Genomic DNA, 21,396 nt, shown 5'->3' with positions numbered 1-21,396 from the left:
TAGTGGGCAATACAGTCGTCTGTGTATTCAGAAGATAATTATCCTATCATTGTTCCCCTAGAGCTCATTAAAATGGCAAAGCAGTATTTTTTTTTTTTTTTAAGGAGACAAGGCTGCTAATTGTGGTGCTAATAATATGGTGATCATCTCTGGTTTTTTTCTACCTTTTCTTTCAAGGGTTTGGAGTTCATGGGAAAAAGCATAGCCTGGTCACTAATAAATCAATCTCACCTCATATCCTTTCATAAGTGTGAAATTAATTCTGAGTAATACTGATTATAGCAACTGTATCCTGGCCTTGGTCAAACCTAATTACTATTTAATGTCTTGTCGCACTCCGTTATTGTTTCCAGGTAATGTGTCTCCTTTTCGCTTAGCAGCCTTTACAGGCAGCTCCTTGTTAATGAACAGTAAGAGCTGAAAAAAAACTACAAAGAGTCTCAAATGACCTCTTTTGCATTGAAAAAAGATACGTGGATTGATAAATACACTAGGATGTGTTATTATCCATTATTCAGTTTTACAATTAGTGAACACCTGGCATGGAGAAGGTGAGATGGCTGTTTGCTTCCCATCAGTATTAATGTTGATTTCTAACAGGCACCAGAGACCACACCAATCTCACCCTTTTAGAGGAGATAAAAATGTGAACCAAGAATAACTTTGCCTAATATTACGAGATAAAGATTTAAATATTAACTTTAAAGGTTTATGGATTACATGCCTTTTCTTAAGGTGTCATCTATATGAGGTTTCCTTACGGAGTTGAAATAAGACTAACAAGGATTGTGAAAGGTCAGTCTATTTCAAGTCTACAAAATAACAAGGAGATAGGTCAAGGAGGTGTAACACTGCTGTTGGGTATAGCCAGGCAAAGAACATTTTGTTTTGTCTAGTTATTTGTCTAGATATTATCCAGTAGACCTGAATCAAGTTGATTTTCAAATATAATTAAAAAAGCCTCTTCTGTAAATTGCAGATATGAAAGCTTGGTAATGTTAGTTTGGCTTCTGTAGGCTGTTGATTGATTCTGTGTCTTTGGTCTCCAGATTCAACATTTTCCGTTTTAACGTGTAAGCTACAAACTTCAAAGAAATATATGGATACATCAGGTTTGCCAATCAACAGTATCTTATAAAAAATAAGTGTTGAACAAAATTAAGGGGAATAGAATATTTGTTTAAAACAGCCTTTTGAACCTCCAGAAATTCACAGCTAGGACTGCGAGTAAAACAAATGTCACAGGTGAAAATATTAATTTTAACTTTGACTAGTCTTCATGGAACAAAGGAAGATTTATGCACAAAGGTGTGGATTATTTTTCTTTAATGTGTGCAGGTGTGTGTTTTTCTCAGCACTGGATGAATATCTTGATAGTTTATATTAAAAGCAATGTGACCCTCAGATACTAAGTAGTATATTTATCAAGAGCATTGATATTTTGGTCAATACATACATCAAAGTAACCCAGAATGCTTTTCCAGAGGGAATGGGCAGAGAAGGAAGAAAACATGAAAGGCATTTTAAAGACTTACAGGGAAGAAAAAAGAAAGACATGTTAAAGAACATGTTATAAATACAAAAAAGTACTCACTCATTTATAGTGCCAGTCCACATAAAGCCCGAACTCTGTGATGCATTAGTAAACAAGGAACAGTCAACCACAAAACACTAAGGCACAAAATGTTTTGCATAACAAGCATCTCTTAAAATTACAGTGTGAGAAGATAGGCTGGAGGGTTTCCGTGCAAAGTGCAGACTTTTTCACACCTGAGGATATTTCAGCTGACTTCAGTGGGCTGCTGAGATTTGTTATTCTGAGTTTGTGGTTAAAGGGCACTGGTCATTAGAAGTGGAACAGAGTGACAGAGGCATTGATGCTATTCCAGCTCATAAAATACACTGACTAAAGCCCAACAACACAGCATTGCATTTATAACACCATCTCATAGGAGAAAGCATGTTTTTGCTTTCCTTTCCTGTTCCTGCCTCCCACTCTACCCTGCCTATAGGATCTATAGAATGCACAGAGCCTGGCAGCCAGACACAACAATGCTGTAAAGAAGGGCAGGGATCAATGTCAGTGCCTCTGGCTGGCCAGACTGCAGGACCCCACAACTCAACAAAAGCAGGTCTTCCTTTTTTCACCAAGTAAAATGTTTTTCGGACCAGGCTTTGAAAAACTCAATGCTGTCTTTTAAAGAATAAGAAGCAATAGCTGCTGTCTTCAGACATACAGTTGTATTTGACATATACAGACAATTTTTTCTGTTGTTTTAATGCTAGGATAAAATAACTAATACAAATATGTGAAGTTTTATTAGCCGTGAAAGTCACATCTCCCACTGACACCTCAAAAGGCTATGCATTGTCAGCTTTACAGCTTTGGTATCAATGCAAGTTCATGAGAAAATAAGTTTTTGATATACTCTTTTTATTAACATCTGTTCTACAGATCAACTGGTGCTATTATATATTTAGCAATGCTTCAGTATTTGAATGGTACCAAAGTCCTATAGACTGCTATTCCCTGACTGAAATTAGTTCTTTGGCAAGTACTGTCCCAGCTTTTCTTTGCAGATGCTTGTGTCAATGAAAGAAGTGCATTGCTGCATCTCAAAGCAGCATTAGAACTGGGGAAAATGCTGCCAGTTTTACAGTAAAAGCGTATTTCTGGAGGTGAAAAAAATTACAGGACACACAAATGAACAGAGTAAGAGTCTGTTCCTGTGGCCCAAGGAGGCAAAACAAGACTAGTGAAGATTAGTTCTGTGAAATACATCTTCAGGATACAGACATAAAAATAAATGTAGTCTCCAGACACTTGAAAACTTAATATAGTAATAAATTTGCTACATAGTAATAAATTTGCTATAGACTGAGATGTAAGGTTGCAGGCACTGTTCTCCTAACCCTAAACATGCTTGCTGGGTGCTCAGTCTCAAATTCATCTGAGGAAAGGCACATGAAGGCATTTGCTTTGGACTGGTCAATTAACAAGCATAACGTTTTAGATATGACTAAGTGTAATAAATTCTGCCTTTGGATAAATGGGTGTGATTGTCCTGAAAGTCCTTGTGAGCAACAATCCTGTGCAAGTCAATAGACATCCATTTACTGCAAGTTCTGATGATCCTACGAGTGCCAGGAGGCAAACAAACACTTCTTTTCCAGCTTCTGCAAAGTTAAATAATGCTGCCTTTTAACTTGTCAGATCTGTTTGTGGTTATCTGTCATGTGTACTACATCAGTGTCTGGGCATTTAGGTAAAGGCTGGGTATGCACCCGCTAGGACCATACAAAAGCAAAATGGAAAGCTGCAGGCTGAAAGATAGTGCATCTATTCAAGTGATTCCACTTTAAAATGACATTTGAAAGATGAAGTTTTCTAAAATTGTGCCTTTTCAGCATTGACTTGAAACAACAAGAAAAAAAACCCCATACTATAAGACTGAAAATTTCCTAAACATGAACACAGGACTTTCCAGAGTCCTTGAGAATATCTCACTAGAGCTGCTGTAAAGGTTTACAGTAACATAGCATGTTGAAGTATGCTCCAAAACAAGTTTTCTCTTTTGGGGCAATAAGAAAAATAGTACTCCGTCTTTTTAAAGCAGGTACAGAATTCACTTTGACATACTAGTCACTATTTAAAACTTGTTAACCTTATCTTGACTATTGCTTCATTAATATGTATATGCATTCCTTGCTTGCTAAACACCATGCCAATATTTACAAAAAGCTTTTAATCTTCTAGTGCCATCTAACTGGATAGAAGTTCTGTGTTAAGATAACATCATATTCCATAACTTTAAAAAAATTGTAGGGCTAATAAGGCTTTAGATGTTCTCCAGTTAATTATATTTGGCATTAATTCAAGAGCAGCTGTTTCCTTCCCTGTTAGTGCTGAATATAGGGAACCTCAAGGGAGAAAAATGGAGTAGCTTCTCTTCTCTTTGACTTAGAGAAAAGCCATCAGTGTTGGAGGCTAAACATGAGCATTTAAATCAGTGTAGGTGCATGTAGAGTCAGCTGAGAGTTTACTGGGTTATGTAGATTGCTTAAGCAGAGAAGAAACGGACTAAACCAGACTAGACTAGGCTAGACTAGACTAGACTATTTCAGTTGGAAGGGACCTACAACAATCATCTAGTCCACCTGCCTAACAGGGCTGAATCTGCGAACAGGAAGGGAATAGAAGGCTACCCAGCACTGTTTTTTAGTAAAAGATGGGGAGAAGGGACTGAGCCAGACTTGTGCCAGTAGGTAAGCAGAAATTATATATGACTAGACTTCTGCAAAACAAAATTCTCAGAGTTTACTGAATGTTTTTATGTGGGAGATTCAGGCAAATAGGAGTTTCATTCTTACTGGTTCTACTAATTAGCCTGGGCAATGGTTTATTTTAAGGGGTCCTAGGAAAAGATGGCTCTTAGCAATAACGTTTACAGGTTGCCTGGCTATTGTTCTAAGGGGAGGGAGGGAGGGAGAACCAACCATGTAACTGGTGCCACATGGTCCCAAAGTTCTCCATCAGCAACTAGAGCAATTCAGTCACCAACTAAGGTGATTTCACGACATTGTGAGAATACTGCAAAGCCAAAGTATTAATCAGCAAAGTAGATTTTGAAGGTGCTGCTGGTGAAGCTGCACAAGAACAAAATATACCCAGCAGAAAAAACCCAGAGTGAGTTTCTGCTACCTACTAAAGCGAAAAGGAGACCAGCCTCTTCTGCCATGCTGCTAATCACCTATAGATGACTATTCCACTTTATTGCATACTTATTTTACAAATGGCTTTTCAAAGCAGGTGTTCTCATTTACAGAATTCCTCCTCCTGAGAGGCTTTTACTTTCAGTCTGCAGTTAGCATTGCTAGCAATTTTTTGCTAGCCTCTTTGATTCTTATTTTTTTTTGGTCCTTATATTATATAGTGAGATTTTTCTTTTCTTCTGAGTCTCAATGCTTTTCACCTTTTCATCTGGGACTGAGAATTTCTTTATGATTTGTTGACAACCCTATCTTGCTTTTTTCCCATCTGAAGTATGTCCTCTGGGTGTATCCTGTTCTAAGCGAAATCTTACACTCCCAGCATATTACACAAATGTACTTCCTACTCCATTCTTTTTTTCCCAATTCTCCTTCTAATGAGGCTTGAAAGATTGTCACTCTGTTTACTACCAGGCCTGCTGTGTAGTAAGCATTGCCTACTTATATTGAAGCAAGTTAAGGATACTCCATTCATTTAAGAAGGTATAATACTCTAAATTATATGTGCTCCATAAGACTGTATTAATCTGTACTCTAGCAGACAGACTAGATGCATAAAACTAGTATAACTACATGGTAGCACATCTGTCTGTCAGTGTACAGGGCATTTGTAACAAAGTACGAGTTTTGTTGTACAACTGTTACAGTGCCACAAATAAGGCATGTTTAATTTTCAGCAATTTCTTTTTAATCTGATACTAACATGGACAGAAGAATAAAATTTTATAGCTGCATTAGAGAAAAGGCTCAAAGCTTAGAGGAGGAAGCTGAAAAGTAGACTATCATCAAATTAGTGACAAATTAGTGACAGAAGTCTTTCTGTTCCAAGTCTCAACCCTTATGCACTTACTCAGGTATAAGATTGTGAAATAAAAAAGTGTTTGTTGTCTATAATAGCATCCCCAGCTTGCCTACATTAGTAGGCAAAAAACCAGACATAAATGGAGCTTATCCACCACTACCGTGAGCAACAAAAATCGTCAAATGTTACTTACAACTTAAAGATGAAGTTGTGTTTTTACCACTAAGATAGTGACTTGGCATGTTTTGATATGTGACACCTTTAGCAGTGGAAAATCCATATATACCATTTGGAGAGACACTGAGGTTTACAAACCATTGTCATGAGTCCTGCTGGCACCTCTTTGTACTTAAGAAATATTTTAGTCCTGGCAAGAAATTTTAGCCACTGATATAGGAAGAGATTAGATTACATAGACCAAATGCTCTGGAAGATAACACAGACTCTTCATTCTAGTAGGAAGGGTGGGTGGGAATGTGTTGGGGTACGGTAGTTTGATGTGATTATCCTTAAAATGTATTTTGCTAAAACACTGTATAGGAAGCATAATTCCTTCTTCTACTTACTTCCCTTGCCTATCATACAGTTTGAAACAATTAAGAAATGCCTCATTAACATGTTTGCTATAATTTAAAGCTAGCCAAATTTGGAAAAGATTTGACTCTTTGTCTTGTGTGTAATGTTGTGATTCATCTGTTTGCAATTGCTTCTTGTTTGTTTCAGTGTTGCAATAGCAATTCTTGCCTTTCAAGTACCAAGTAAATTGTTGGAAAGTATATCTTTTCTAGATTATGTAAACAGCATGCTCCTATAGAAGGAAATACTTTATTATTCTGTGCACTAACATTTAATCTATTGTAGTTACAGTCTCCCTTTTCAATAGAAGTATATCCATTAGGGTCTTATTTTTAAATTCTTTCTTTATTGTGACTTCAAAAGACTGTCTCCTCACAATTACATTCAAAGATTTGGTCCTCAAAAAGTGCATGTAATAAAACTATAAATGTTAATATATTTCCTTTTTCATAACTGTTTTGCAGTATCTTTATGCAAGCCAAGAACTTAACAACAGAAGTCTGTGACACATACGCCAGAATTCCAATCTAGTATCTCTCTGTAAATGGAATTACTTTCAGGCATCTAAGCAACCCCTAAAAAAGAAATACATTAGAAGCTACAAAGCTCACAAATGTTTTGGCATTTTCCTGCATATAAAAGCTATGTCTTGTCAGAACTGCACATAAATGTAAAGGGAAAAGGAGAATGGATGTTGCACAAAGTGATGTCTTTGGTTCTTTTGGAATGGGGGTTGGCAAATTTTTGGTTTTTCAAGATCGCAGGATAACCTTGGTTGGAAGGGACCAAGGTCTCTAGTCCAACCTCCTGCCCAAAGCGGGGTCAGCTTTGACATCATACAAGACTGCTCAGGGCTTTATCTAGGACAACCTTCAAGGATAGAGATAGCACAATCTCTTCAGGCCCCTGCTCCACTGCTTGGCTCTCCTCATGTGCAAACCTCTCTTGTTTCAATTTATGCTTGTTGAGTTCATCCCTCAACTTCCTGCCATGGACTGCTGTGAAGAACCTGGTTCCGTATTCTCACTGACCACCCCACAGGTATGGGAGAGCTGCTGTTAGGTGTCCCCCAAGCCGTTCCACTTTCAGGCTGAACTAACACCAGTCCTGCAGCCCCACATCATAGGGCCTGTGCTCCAGCCTCCAACAGTCTTTCTGGCCCTCTGCCAAACTCCCTCCAGTTTATTAACGTCTTTTCTGTATAGGGGGCCCCAAAGTCACTGCAGCATCTAGATATGGCCTAACAAATTCTGAGTAGTGAGGGATAATCAACCCCCTCAAACTCCTGGCCGTGTCCCTGTTCACACAGCCCAGAAGGCTGCTGACCCTTGCTGCTGCTCAGGCACATGTCTAACTGGCACTTGCTCAGCTCACTGCCCATGAGATGCCCCCCAGTCTTCTACACGGTGCTTCTACCCAGCTGGTCCATTCCCAGCCTTTGCCATTGCCAGGGTCTGTGTCATTTCCAGGGTCTCAGCCTTCCCAGGACTCAGCACTTGTCCCTGTTGAATTTCATCATGTTCTTCTTGATAGGTTCCTGCAGCTTACCTAGGTTCCTCTGGATGGCAGGTCTTTCCTCAAGTGTATCACCTGGTTCCCCCCAGTTTGGTGTCATACACCAAATGGACAAAAGTGTCCATCATCCCCTCCCCCACGTCACTGATAAAGATATTAAACAGGACAGGTCGCAGGACAGACTGCTGCCATACCCCACTTGCTATCAGAGTAAGATTCTTTAACTACTACCAATCATTCAACCATTTCTTATCCATCTGATTGTCCGCTGTAATGTCCTAACTTGGATACAGCAATATTGTGGGAGACAGCGTTAAAACCCTTGTTAAAGGTAAGTGACATCCACTGTTCTTCCCCTGTCCACAAATCCAATTGTTTTATTATCAAAGGCAGTTGGGTTCATCAGGCATGATATATCCATGCTGACTGTTCAAGGCTTCCTTCTTCCCCTTCATCTGCCCCGAAATGAGCTGTAAGAAGAATCCGTGACTTTTGCAGGGACCGAACTGAGGGTAATCACCTTGTAGTTCCCTGGATTAACTTTTAGCCTTTTTTGAATATGGGCACAGGTTTTGCAGCATTTACGTTTCTTCATTTGTTGGAACCTTTTCCCAATCTCTGTGACCTTTCAAACATGACAGAGAGCAGCCTTTCAAGGAATTTGGACATCTGCTTCAGCACCCTTCGGTGCAGTCTGTTGGGTCCCAAGGACTTGTGTGGGTTGATGTCTCGCAAGCAGTTCCTGACTCAGCTGTCATCCCCAGCTGGTAGCCCCTCTCCTCCTTGAGCCCTGTAACTAAGCACAGAGGTCTGGCAGAATTTGCTGGTGAGACAAAGGCCGCAAGTACTTCAGCCTTACCTGTGTACACAGCCACTAAATCACTCCCACTCCATCTGTCAGCAGCAGTCTCACATTTTCCTTGTTCAGTCTTTTACTGCCAATGTAATGGCAGAAGCTCTTCCTGATGCCCTTCCAAGTCTCAACTCTAGCTGAGCTTTGGCTTTTCTGATAACATCCCTCCTGCACAGGCAACATTTTTTAAATTCTTCCTTTACAGCCTTGCCATCCTCCCCTCTCCTGTACGCTGCCTTTTTGAAATGAGCTGTGCCATGACCTCCCCACTTATCCAAGCTGATGTCCCAATACATTTACTTGATACCCTGAGTTTAGGGGTGGTCTGCTCTTGTGTTTCTGAATAAGCCAAAATCTGTTCTCCTGAAGTCCAGGATATGTGCTCTGCTGCTCTCCTTCCTCAGTCCTCTCAGGATCTTGAATATCATTATTTTATGGTCACTGTAGCTGGGGCAGCCATTGATTACCACATCCCCAACCAGTGCCTCCGTGTTAGTGAACAGCAGATCCATCTGTGTGCTGCCCCTGCTTGGCCGTCTAGTACCTGTATCAGGAAGTTTCCCCTGATACTCTCCAGAAATCTTGATTGGTTGTGTCCTGCCAAACTGTCCTTCCGGGAGGTGTCACAGGTCTGTGACACAGAGACCTCCTCAAATAGTTTAAAGAAGGCTCCACCCACTTCCTCACCCAGACTGGCTGGTCTGTAACTCATTCCCACTACGTTGTCAGCTTCACTGGTCTTTCCTCCAACCCAGGCCCTCAAGCTCTCCCGCACCTGCCATCTGTCCCACACACCTGACTGCTCCTTCACACAGAGAGCATCCCCCTCCTCTCTTCCCTATGTGTGCCTCCTGAAGGGCTTCTGTCTGTCCACCACACCACTCCAGTCGCTTGAGCTCTCCCACCTTCTCTGAGCAATCCCAGCAATGTCCCTGCTGTGTGACTGCACATGGTGTGCAAGTCCCTCCTACTTGTCTCTCAGGCTGCATGTGTATGTGCTTACACACTTGAGATGCCTGTCCCTTCGTTCCATTTTACCATTTCTGAGGTTTCTCTTGTTCTTGATCCCCAACATCTCCCCCCTTAATGTGAGTCACCACCTCCTTTTTCCATCATTCCTAGTTTAAAACTCTCCTCAACAGTTTGGTCAGCGTACTGACAAAGATGGTCTTGCCCTGTTTTACTGAGTGGATCCCATTTCTTTGTAGCAGTCCTCAATCCACAAAGTGGGTCCTGTGGGGATAAAGCCAAATTCCTCTCCATGACACCTGTTGTGCAATGACGCGTTGATCTGCAGAATCCATCAGCTCCTCTCCAAGCATTTCCCCTGAACCAGCAGGGTAGATGAGACCCAACCTGGGCTATCATGCCCTTGACCCTCACCTCCAGAGCCATGTCATCACTCTTGATATGCCTTGGCCATATCACTGCAGACCACAGGGCTGTGCAGCGGGGAGAAATAGTCCAAGGGCTGGGTATACCACAGATTCCCAAATCTGAGCTCCCCACAAGCAGCAAACTTCCCCAGACAAGTCAGGTTAGCAGATGTGGGCCTCTGCAGTCACCCACTATTAGTCACCGATTCTTCCAAGTGCTCCTACAGGATTTGGGCTCTGATGCTTCTCCAGACAGGGCTTTCTGCCCCTCACCCGCTATCAGGGCCCTTTGCCTACTATGCAGCTGCAGACATGCCGGTGGAGCAGCAGCTGTCCTTCTGTTTCAAGAAGTCACAAGCTTCCAGAATTCCTCCTCACGGGAGTCTCTATGCACCCCATGGTCAGCCACAGTCTCTGCCTGTCTCTCCTTGTGGGCAGTTGGCTGTTCAGGCTCTGCTCTCTGCAGGGTCTCTGCGAAGATCATGGTAGCCCAACACATCCAACTGCCCCAGCCCTGGGACTGCCTGCAGCCCCAGGCACCAGGACCTAACATGTTTTACCCTCTATAGCTCAAGTAAACTGTCGGAATATCAAAGCAGGGGACAGTCAATTCCAAACCCGAAAGTATTTCACAAAAATTCAGCTGCTTCTCTCTGAGTAAAATGTGTTGAAGGTAAAGGCCGTTCTGCATCTGGCCTTCCTAGCATGGTATTACATGAATGCATGTATCTAATATTTCTAATACTATCTGCCACCAGGTGTCTTTGGCAAAATAGCCTTTTCCTGTAGGGCATCATGCTGCCAAGAATTAAGGCGTCTTCTCACACCAGCTGTTCAGTCTGGTGTTACCTATGGTACATGTGTCCTGCACCTACAACATATGTACTAGCCCCGTGTTGAGGATCACACTATAGAGGAAGATCTTGGTGCCATATTAGGCCTTATTTATTCTAACAATTTGCATGGAGAAATCACACGGTCATATTCTGACCACCATAGTTTTCCACTCCTGTTGTTATCAATTAATATGTATAATATGATTGAAATAACGAGGGAGCTGCTAAAGTTCTGTGTAGAGCCCCCATCAGTTAATATTTAAAATAGGGAAACAATAACTAGACATGATTTGGGGCTTAGGAACTAACCACTAGACAATGGGGCTTTATGTTTATGTCAGAAAAGGTAATGGATTGTGGTCTGGTCAATAAACCTTGAAGAACCACTTGGAACTGCCAAGGTTAGGGAAGAAGTAGGCAAAAAGGTAATTCCTACAGGGGGAGATTGCAACCACCAACTCATTGACCACCTACTCAAATGACACCACTTATTCAAAAGAAGACAACGAAGGAAGAAGGCAGAGTCTGCATGCTAATTTACATGAGGGGTGAAGAAGAAAGAACCAATCATTAAGGAAAATAACAATGAATATGTATTAGTTAAGTGTATAAGTGTGAGAATTTTTGACACAAGGTGGTGCTGTCTTGAGACAGGCACATGTTCGTGCGCATCAAAGAAACTAATTTGAAGATACCTCAACTCTGTGTGTCATTGGCTTGCACACCAGTTAAACAAACCCTGTTTGTGGGACAACACCGTTAGCTAAACCTCTAGTGTTTACAAGCAGGCCCAACACCCAGTCTGAAGCCCAATGCCTGGTGCCATGTTGTCCCCCCTCAGTTTGCATCCTTCCCACAAGGCAACAGCAGCTGTGATTAGTCAGTGAATTTCTAGTGGGCCCATATTGGTAAAGAAAAGCATAGTGAGACCTTGAAGGACTAATAGATTTAATCAGAATCTGAATTCTTTGTCACAGACCTGCCAGAAACTTCTGCTGCTTGACCACCAGCTGAATTATTTATCTTCTCTTGGGTATCAGAGCAGCTCACAGGAAATACCAGACCTTTTGTCAGAAAAGTCTGTCGACTGAATTATTTGGAGAATTAATTTCCTAAGGGTAGATTCCCCAGTGTTCTCCTCTTCTCCTCTGCATGAGAGAGAGAGAGACTGGAAAATATGATCCTTTCTGATTCCTACTTTTTCAGGGACTCCTGGGAAGATGTAGATCTGACAAGCTCTCCTACACTTCTGCCTGTGAGACCACTGTGAAAAAAATGGAAGACCATGGCCGTTGTTCAACTGCCAGCCCCATAAGCTTGAATCTCCAGCCAAGCCCTAATTAGTTTTGCAGTTTGGGAAGCAGATAAAGAGTCACAGACACAGAATCACATCTGCAGTCACTTCTGAGTGGAAGCTACGTGGCACGTAGCTTGGTTGCAGGCACAGCATATTGCCATGCATGGAAAAAAGCTGTTAATTTTCTTTACAAAGTGATATTAACCTAGGGCTGTGGCTGAGGTCTCCAAGAAACAAAACATGTCACCCTTCCCAGAGGTTGATAGTCACATATCAGCAAACAGGTAAATAATCCAATTCCATAACTCTCGTGTTTTTCTGGAACAAATGGAAAATGCAGACATCTGTATTTATGTAAAGATGTACACACCTATATACCTTCATGTTTTTATGTACAGAAGTCCATACTTTCATGCTGATAAATGTGGTGGTAGCTAAGCTAAGTCTACATCCCTGTTTAACAGGAGTTTCAAGAGATGTAGTAATATTCTTCAAAGCTCCCATAACATTGGTACTAAGTCCTATTTTCTTCTACCTACCTACTTGCTTTTCTTGAGCTAGCTTATAATAAGCAGGTCCAATATAATGTAGACCTGCAGTCTTCCACCTTGGTGCAAGTAATGCTAATATCACCTTATTCTTCACAATCCAAATTCTGTTTCAGCTCCAGCCAACCCCTTATCTGCACTCATAATCACCAATTTTTTTCCAAATATTTCTGAAAAATCCTTTCCCACACTTATAAGCAATATAGTAACCTATCTGGAGCTCCAGGTGCACTCATTAAAGGACAACAAACAGTATTTCTCATCTGATGTTTGAGACCCAAATTTGGAGGCTGTGTGATACAACAAGTGAGCACCACAAAAATTTCTTTGCAACATGACTGAATCAGCCCACATCCCTTCTCTCAGCATGCTGGAGAACCAGACAGACACATTCTCTGATCACAGCCTATCTTTGGGAATCCTGTAGAGCACTCATGGCGACTTTTATCAATATTAGATATGAAGTCTCCACAGAGTAGAATGTGCTTTTTTCCCAAGCTAGCTTTCACTGGCTGTGAAGATAAGTTTGGAAGCATATAGAAAATCCTGCTGTTGTTCTGGGACACCTTCACCTAAAAAGACTAACTCACCATAAAGTCCCATTCTAATTAGAAATTTGCCCTATAAAAAATCCAGTACAAACTTTCTTTTTTATTTGGTCTGAGAGAGTTCCAGTCTATATCATTTAACCTGAAAAATTCACCCTGTAATTTATGAATTTGGATTATTTTTCTTTTACTTCCATGCTGTTGGCCAAGCACACCCTACAACGGAAATGTAAATTTTGGTTGCCTGTATCCATCTATGAGTCAGAATGGAACTGTTTACTTGCTCACTGCTCAGTTTTCCAGTGCCAGGAGCAATAACCTACTGCAGGCTTTAAAGTCCACACAAGCAATTTTCACATGCTCTGTACAGAATGATTGCAGTCATTTACTTCTTACACAATTAGAGAAGACATCTACCTATCTTAACGGTCTTTCAACTTTCAGATAGTATCATTGCATACCAATAGGAACATTATGACATTCTGAATATGATTTGTTGGCAGTGACACTGCTTTCAGCAAAGTTAAAAACAAATTCAGAAGTCACAGTTGAATAACCTTGTATCATAACTTCTTTGGGAATGTGTGAAGGTACATCACAAGTAGAATATAATTGATCAGTAAATCTGGTTGCAACATTCTTCAAAATACATTTTTGTGAAAATATCCTGATTGTCCAACCTGAAATGTATGAGAGACACTAACTTTGCTCTATGGACTTTTTGTTGGGAAGGTTATATAGCATCCTCAGTCAGACAGTTACTTCAGATGAGAGAGGATGAAATTGAAAGTCTGAATATTTTATCCAGAAATTGATATTTCAATGCAATTTCACTTGTGAAAATGCTTTAAAAGTTTTAGTTTTACTCCAGTGCAGAACAGAAACAAACTTTAAAAGCTTGACTGTTATAACAAAATCAAATTCTCATCTTTCACCAATTCCAATAATTTTATTATTTTCCAGAGGATTACAAAATGGGACGCAAAATATTCATTTAGACAACAGTACTTTTCAGACCCTCTTTCATCAGTGTAATGCCTTAAGCTCTGCAATGTTCCAGCCATAAACAACATGCCTACACACTACAGAAAATATGACACAGAGGTTAAATAATTTCCCGCTGTCAAACTAGTAGCCTGCCATTGAAATCATATCTCCTGACTCCCAGTCCTCTTACCTGAACACAATGATTCCATCAGGTTGTGGGAAATAATGACTATCATTAAAGCAATCCAAAATATTACTGTCCACGAAAGCAGAAGTCACACTGTAGGTCTCAGAGAAGACAAAAGCTAAAAAGAACCTGTATCTAGTAACTGACTTGCTATCTGTCAACAAGGAAAGTTCAAAATAATTTCTTTTCTTTTTTAAAAAATGAGCTATTTCAGTATTATTGTCATCAAGCAATGCATCATTTATTTATTAAATGAGACCACTATTACATCTGAAATGTGGACTAATTATTCTAAAAGCATTAATCAATTTGTTAAGAACTCTTCGGTAATAATGTAGTCCCTGTTGCTACCACGGTAAGGTTTACCTCACATAACTATAATCTGCTCACTGACACAAATACTACCTCCTTTTAGTTAATTTCAGGAAAACATTTTAGAAGTGCTCTATGCTGAAAGGGATGATAAATAATTTTTAGACTGAAAGTTGAAGTGGATTGATTAGGAGCAATTTTTTATGTTTTACAGAATAAAAAGATGAACTACATGGTTCACGGAGCCAATTTGCAGAGCAACCTCTTCTTTCTAATTGCTGCTAGACTAATGTAGAAGCACACTCCTAGAAAGTAGAGAAATCCATTTACCCAATCATGTCATTTAAGTAGTGAACACAAGTAGTAGATTTTTCCATTACCTTTCATATTAGCCTTGCTACATTCCACCTGTGACCCTAATTTTAAGAGTGCAATGCTCTTTTATACAATTTTGTAACCATAATAAAGGTCCACTTCAAAATTTTTCAAAGTAGACTAAGGACACTTTAAAAAAAACATAATTAGGGACATAACCAATCTCACTAATTCCTGGTAATGTATTGTAAAACCAAATTATTTGCTGAAAGGTCTAATAAATTCCCATCTTCAGAAGCAGAAAAGAACATTTCCTCTATTTCCTCTGGCACAAGAATCTAGTGACTATTCTCTTTTGAGTACTTACTCTGTGGTTGTCGCAGCTATTGCAAAATTTATTTTAAGAATTGTTTGGGTTTTTTTTTAACAGGAAATGGATAGACTCCTATTTAAATCAAGATATGATGGTTTGGGTTTTTTAGTATTGTTCACATGAAAATAGATAATATATTGTTGCTGGAGAGAAAAAAGGCGTATCCTTAGCTCCGCCCATTATAGCAAGTCAGAGCACACAGAATAATTAGCTTTATGTTCAGGTGTCTCCTCTAAGGACCATTTCTATTAATTTCTGGAGCTGCATTAAAAAGAATAAGGAAAGTAAAAACAACCCTGGAAGCAGAAGGTGGTTCTGTGCAATGCTTCTAAGTTTCTTTATTGACATACGAACATGATTTAAAAGTTATTTTCATAAATACTTAGAAAGAAAAGGCACATGTTTGAAGAAACTCTTCTTCATTATTTCAGAATAAAAGCAAACATCATCATTGACAGTGTCATGTTATACAGAGTTTCCTAATAGACTGAAATACTTTTATACAGTGTTTTCTGATCTTTGGATGAAATGTATTAAAGAAGTGCAAGGTGTTGTGACCCTGTACCACAAAATATTTTCTATGTTATAGCAAGACTAAATTAAAGGAATGATTCAGAAATAACTGCTTTAATTCTGCATTACACACAAAGAGGCCCTCAAAATCTGAAAAGCCGTTACAGCTTTTGCTGCAGGATACAAAAGATCTGTACAGAGAAAGAAGAACTGGAAATGCCAGCTTATTTTTTTTAATGACAGCAGCACTACTTGTAACACGTTAATACAACTAACAACATTCTCATTGCTTAATGCTCTGCTTTAAAACATAATTAGAGAAACCTGCCACTTCCTGAAATCTCTATTAACAACATTAACTGCAGTAATTCAAAACAAATATTAAGTATCTGCTACTTGTCTAAATACTGATTTGAATGTATTATTGTCCTGGTTTTGGCTGGGGTAGAGTTGATTTTCTTTCTAGTAGTTAGTATAGTGGAATATTTTGGATTTAGTATGAGAATAATGTTGATAACCCACTGACGTTTTTAGCTGTTGCTAAGTATATACTAAGTCAAGGATTTTCAGTTTCTCATGGCCGGCCAGCCAGCAAGAAGGCTGGAGGGGACACAGCCAGGGCAGCTGACCCAAACTGGCCAAAGGAATATTCCATACCATGTGAGATCATGTGTAGTATATAAACTGGGGGGGAGTCGGCTGGGGATTAGCTCGGGAACTAACTAGGCATTGGCTGGCAAGTAATTGTATTGTGCATCACTTGTGTTGTACATTCCAATTCTTGTATTATTATTGTTGTTGTTGTTATTATTATTATTATCATCATTATTAATATTTTCTTCCTTTCTGTCCTATTAAACGATCTTTATCTCAAACCATGAGTTTTACTTTTTTCCAATTCTCCCCCATCCCACTGGGTGGGGAGGAAATGAGTGAGCAGCTGTGTGGTGCCTAATTGCTGGCTGGGGTTAAACCACGACAATTATTTAGATGCCAGAACAACAAGGCTAGCATGGATAAATTTGTGTTGTAGGATTTACTGGTTTTCAGCAGTACCTGGGGTTTTAAAAAAGGCCTCACAATGACCTGATTGGGATGTTTGGGAAAAAGAAAGGAGTTAGTAAATATATTTTTTACAAAGGCACATTTTGATAAATATGTTGCGCATACTGATAAAGGCAAGGCCAAATGCTTTTAAAATAATTAGCATCTTGAAAAAAAAGTCAGCAGTTATGGTCGCCCTGCTGCGTGTGCTGGTGATCCCAGTACAGATATGGGGTTTACTGAAGATTTAGATAAAATGAGCTAAGTAACTCGATCTTCAAAAGAATATGACTTCTCCAAACTGTATACAGGTCATAACTTATTCCGGGGAAACCAAGGAACAAGTGAAAAATGGGCTGTGGGGTCCTATTTCAACAGCACAAACTGAATTAGCAAAGGCTGTTACAGCCAACATCCACAAGTTACCTAGAAGCACAGCTGCAGGTTCAGATCCACCATGTAATACCGAAGTGGGATCTGGACAAGATGGGTATAATCTTCTGCCTGTGAATTCCTTCTGAAGGCCCTTCTCTTTTGCTCTTTCCTGAGACCCTTTCTAGCAAATGTTTGATATTGAGCAGGGAAAGTTCTGTCCTAAAATATTTACTGATTTTTTTTTTAACTCTGTTGTAGTAGCACAATTTCACTGTCTTTGTTAGGCTTAAAACTGATTTATATCAGTAAAACTGGGAAAGGAAGCAGGCAAGCATATTTACTTAACATTAATGTAAAAATCTTAAGCAAGAACAAACTTTGCTTTTAAGGTGCAAAAGGAGTTCTGATAAGTGAGGTTTCAGACTTGCACAGTGTGGATAATATAAGCATTTTGCCTACTGAGTTTTTAAAACCATTTAGTAAATAAACAACTTTTGCAAAACAAGATATATATTATTTTAAAATCAGATTGTGATTTTGAAAACTGGAAAAGCTCTAGTTTTCTAGTACTGGAGGTAGTCACCAGCAGTTAGCTTCTTTGTGGATTCAGTTCTGGATATCACAAAAGTTTCCCTTTCTGGTACAGTGACCATATCTTCTTTTACCATTTCTTGCTAATGTATTGCACAGGTTGCAATCCTAAAGTTAGAACTACCCAGATAAGCCCAGTTGATATCAGAGATGCCTGCTATATGTGAAGTGATATGATAGCTAAGTGACAGGAGTTGTGCCAGCAGAAGTCCCTAGCATAAATAGGACTCCACTGGTAAAACTGCATTGATGATTCTAAGTGGTAGATGCAGAAAGTATACAGCCGTGGATAAGCAAAGATGGCATATTTGTAGATCAAAGTCCACTTTTGTTAGGATAAAACTGAGCCTTTTAGCTAAGCCCACTTTTTCTAGGTATAACTGCATCCACCCCTGGAACAGCTTTAGGAATATCTCAAGCACTGGTACTCTTCAACAGAAAGGCACTCTGTATTTTAATCCTAAAAATCTTTACAGCTGCTTGTAATTTTACAGTCATAGGAAAATACATTTGAAGGGATATACCTTTATTCTGTAGCTCCAAACCACATAGCTATATTCAAAGCTTTCCCAACTGATCTAGTCTAACCCGTTCGTAAAGGCCTCCTGGCCATGGAGCCCACCACCTCCCCAGGTTCATAATAGATTTATTTGAGGTCTCTGCAGACAGTACCTTTAAGAATATTTTCCTCCTGTCTAATTTGAATCTTTTCTGCAGCAATTTAAGCCTGTTACTTCTTGTCCTACTGCAGACACAGAGAACAGATTAATTTCTTTTGGTGTGTAATAATCTTACGTAAAAATCTTATGCGTATTTGAAGACTATCATGTTTCGCCATTCCTCCCTCCAACCTTATTTCAGGTAAACAACCCGATTTCTTTCAACCCGTCCTCACCACACGTGTTTTCTCCACTAAGGATCGTTCTTGCTGCTTCTCTGGATTTTTCCTGTTTGCTTCATTTCTTCCCTGAAGCATAGTTCCTCATTCTGCAGGGGGTCAACCTGCACAGACTTAGCAGTACTGACCAGTGAATTACTTCATGTATTGTGCTGGTTTTGGCTGGGATGCAGTTAATTTTCATCATAGCCCCTCATATGGTGCTATGTCTTGGATTTGTGACCAAACCAGCGCAGATAACACAAGGATCTTTTAGTTATTGCTGAGCAGTTGCTGAGCAGCATCAGGGTCTTCTCTGTTTTTCATGCTGCCCCACCAGCATGCAGGCTGGGGGTGCACAACAGTTTGGGAGGGGATGCAGCCAGGACAGCTGACCCCAACTGACCAGGAGGATATCCCATGCCACACGGTGTAGTGCTCAGCAGTAAACGTTGGGGGAAAGAAGGAGGAAGGGGGGAAGTCTGGCATGATGACATCTATCTTCGCAAGTAACCGTTACGCGTGATGGAGCCCTGGTGTCCCAGAGATGGCTGAACACCTGCCTGCCGATGGGAAGCAGTGAAGGAATGCATTATCTTGCTCTGCTTGCACAGTTTTTGCCTTATCTGCTAAGATGTCATCTCAACCTCAGTTTTTTCTTTTACCCTTCAATTCTCTCCCCCATCCCAGTGGTGGGGAGGGAGTGAGTCGTTGCATGAGGCTCAGCTGCCCACCATGGTTGACCTACCGCATGTGTCTTTCACATTTTAAACCTTTTCATATTCCCTTGTTCAACACCTGTCGTTTTCATAGTCACAAGAGGCTGAGGCTGACAAGCTCTGTGGTCCACTACAGCCCATAACTCCCTGGAGGGCTGCTGCCTAACCAGTTAGTGTCCATACTTAATTTGAGCAGTCTGTTGCTTCTCCTGAAGAGTAATACCTTGTACTTGTTCTGACCGAATTTCATTGTTGGTTGTTTTTAAACTGCATATCCAATTTGCCAAGGTTGTTTTGAATCATACTTAAAACATCCAATCATCATCCTAGATCCCTGCCCCAGGCTTAACTCACAGAAATTTTAGCAGATATGGTTAAGTAATTTCTGAGGAGAGAATGACAGAAAAAACATACAATTTTGGCAGTGACTTGAAGAAGGTTTTAGAAATACTAGTGCATACAATCCCATCTCTCTTATCTCTATGCTTATAGGCACTATATCCCCAACCTGGCTGCCTGTCCCTTTCTGCCATACCGCCAAGCTTCTTTTTTTTCCAGCTCTACAAGTTTCCGGTGTCCCAATTTTCAGCTTCTGCCCACCTACCATCATCTTACAGTTCATGCTCAGACCTTTTCCCACATCTGTTCAAGTTTCTCACTTTAGCTGTCCTGCCCCTTTGCCTCTGCATGCTTTCACATACCCAATTTTCCTTTTTCTCTATCTACCTGATCCTTGCCTCTTACATGTATCTCCAGTTTTTGCTTCCTGTTCTTCTGTCCAGGTACTCAGAAACTCAGGACTGTCCTCTGCCCCTGGACAACCCTTTACAAAAATATGATTTGCTGCATCTTTCATGCTCTTGCTTCCTCTAGCCTCTGCCTTTTCCTTACTTTCTGTCTTATAAAAACTCAGTCCTCTCTGCTTCATTTTCCCCTTCCTCTCTCACAGACTTTGAGGTCTGCAGGGCAGGAAAAACTCCTCTCCTCTTAGCTGGTGTGCTAAGTGCCAGAGTGCCACTGGCAGCCAGTGACTGCGATTAGAGGTAAAGTCCTCTTCAGTCACTTCTGTTTTGAGAGGCACCAAACAATGTGCAGTACAGTTAAAACAGAAAGCCTCTAAAGGGAGGGCTTGTGTGGGCAAAGTGGTTACCACCAGAGACCCTACTCTTAATAGAGTATCTACAAATGTAGGGGGTATACTAGAGTGAGACAACAGTTTGAGAGTATGCATCCTCAGGCTCGAATATCAGGAAGTAAACAAAAAAGTCTTAATATTTTTGAGATGTAAAATAAAAAATAAATTATGCCAGTCTCATGCTTCTTGGAGCAGAAATCCCTACTCTACTCCCACTATTGTGTTCCCATTGTCTTCTTATCCATCACTCAAAAGCCTGGAACAAGGAGAGAACATGATGGAAAAGTGCCTCATTCTGATAATCTCCATCTTGCGAAATTAGCAGCCTCAGTTGTCTTCAGGATTGTAAACTAAAGGGTAGAAAACTAGCTTTTTCTGGCCAAAGAATTTACTCTACTTATATCCTGTATCTGAAAGGGCAGAATTTGGAGGCAGCAATAAGTTGCCTGGGGTACCCAGTCCCTGAGCTGGAAGACACTGACGGAGAGCAGAATGAGGCCCCTGTAATCCAAGGGGAAATGGTTAGCGACAGGCTACACCCATTAGGCACGCACAAGTCTATGGGGCTGGATGGGATCCACCCAACGGTACTGAGGGAGCTGGCAGGAGTGCTCACCAAGACACTTTCAGACATGTATCAGCAGCCCTGGCTAAGTGGGGAGGTCCCAGTTGTCTGAAAGTCAGCAAAGGTGGTGCCCATCTACAAGAAGGGCTGGAAGGAGGATCCGGGGAACTACAGGCCTGTCAGCCTGACCTCAGTGCCAGGGAAGGTCATGGAGCAGATCATCTTGAGTACCATCACGTGGCACGTACAGGACAACCAGTGGATCAGGCCCAGTCAGCATGG

Source organism: Haliaeetus albicilla, chromosome Z, assembly GCF_947461875.1.
Source record: "Haliaeetus albicilla chromosome Z, bHalAlb1.1, whole genome shotgun sequence".
Taxonomy (NCBI): Eukaryota; Metazoa; Chordata; class Aves; order Accipitriformes; family Accipitridae; genus Haliaeetus; species Haliaeetus albicilla.
Note: the sequence above shows the minus strand (reverse complement) of the source record.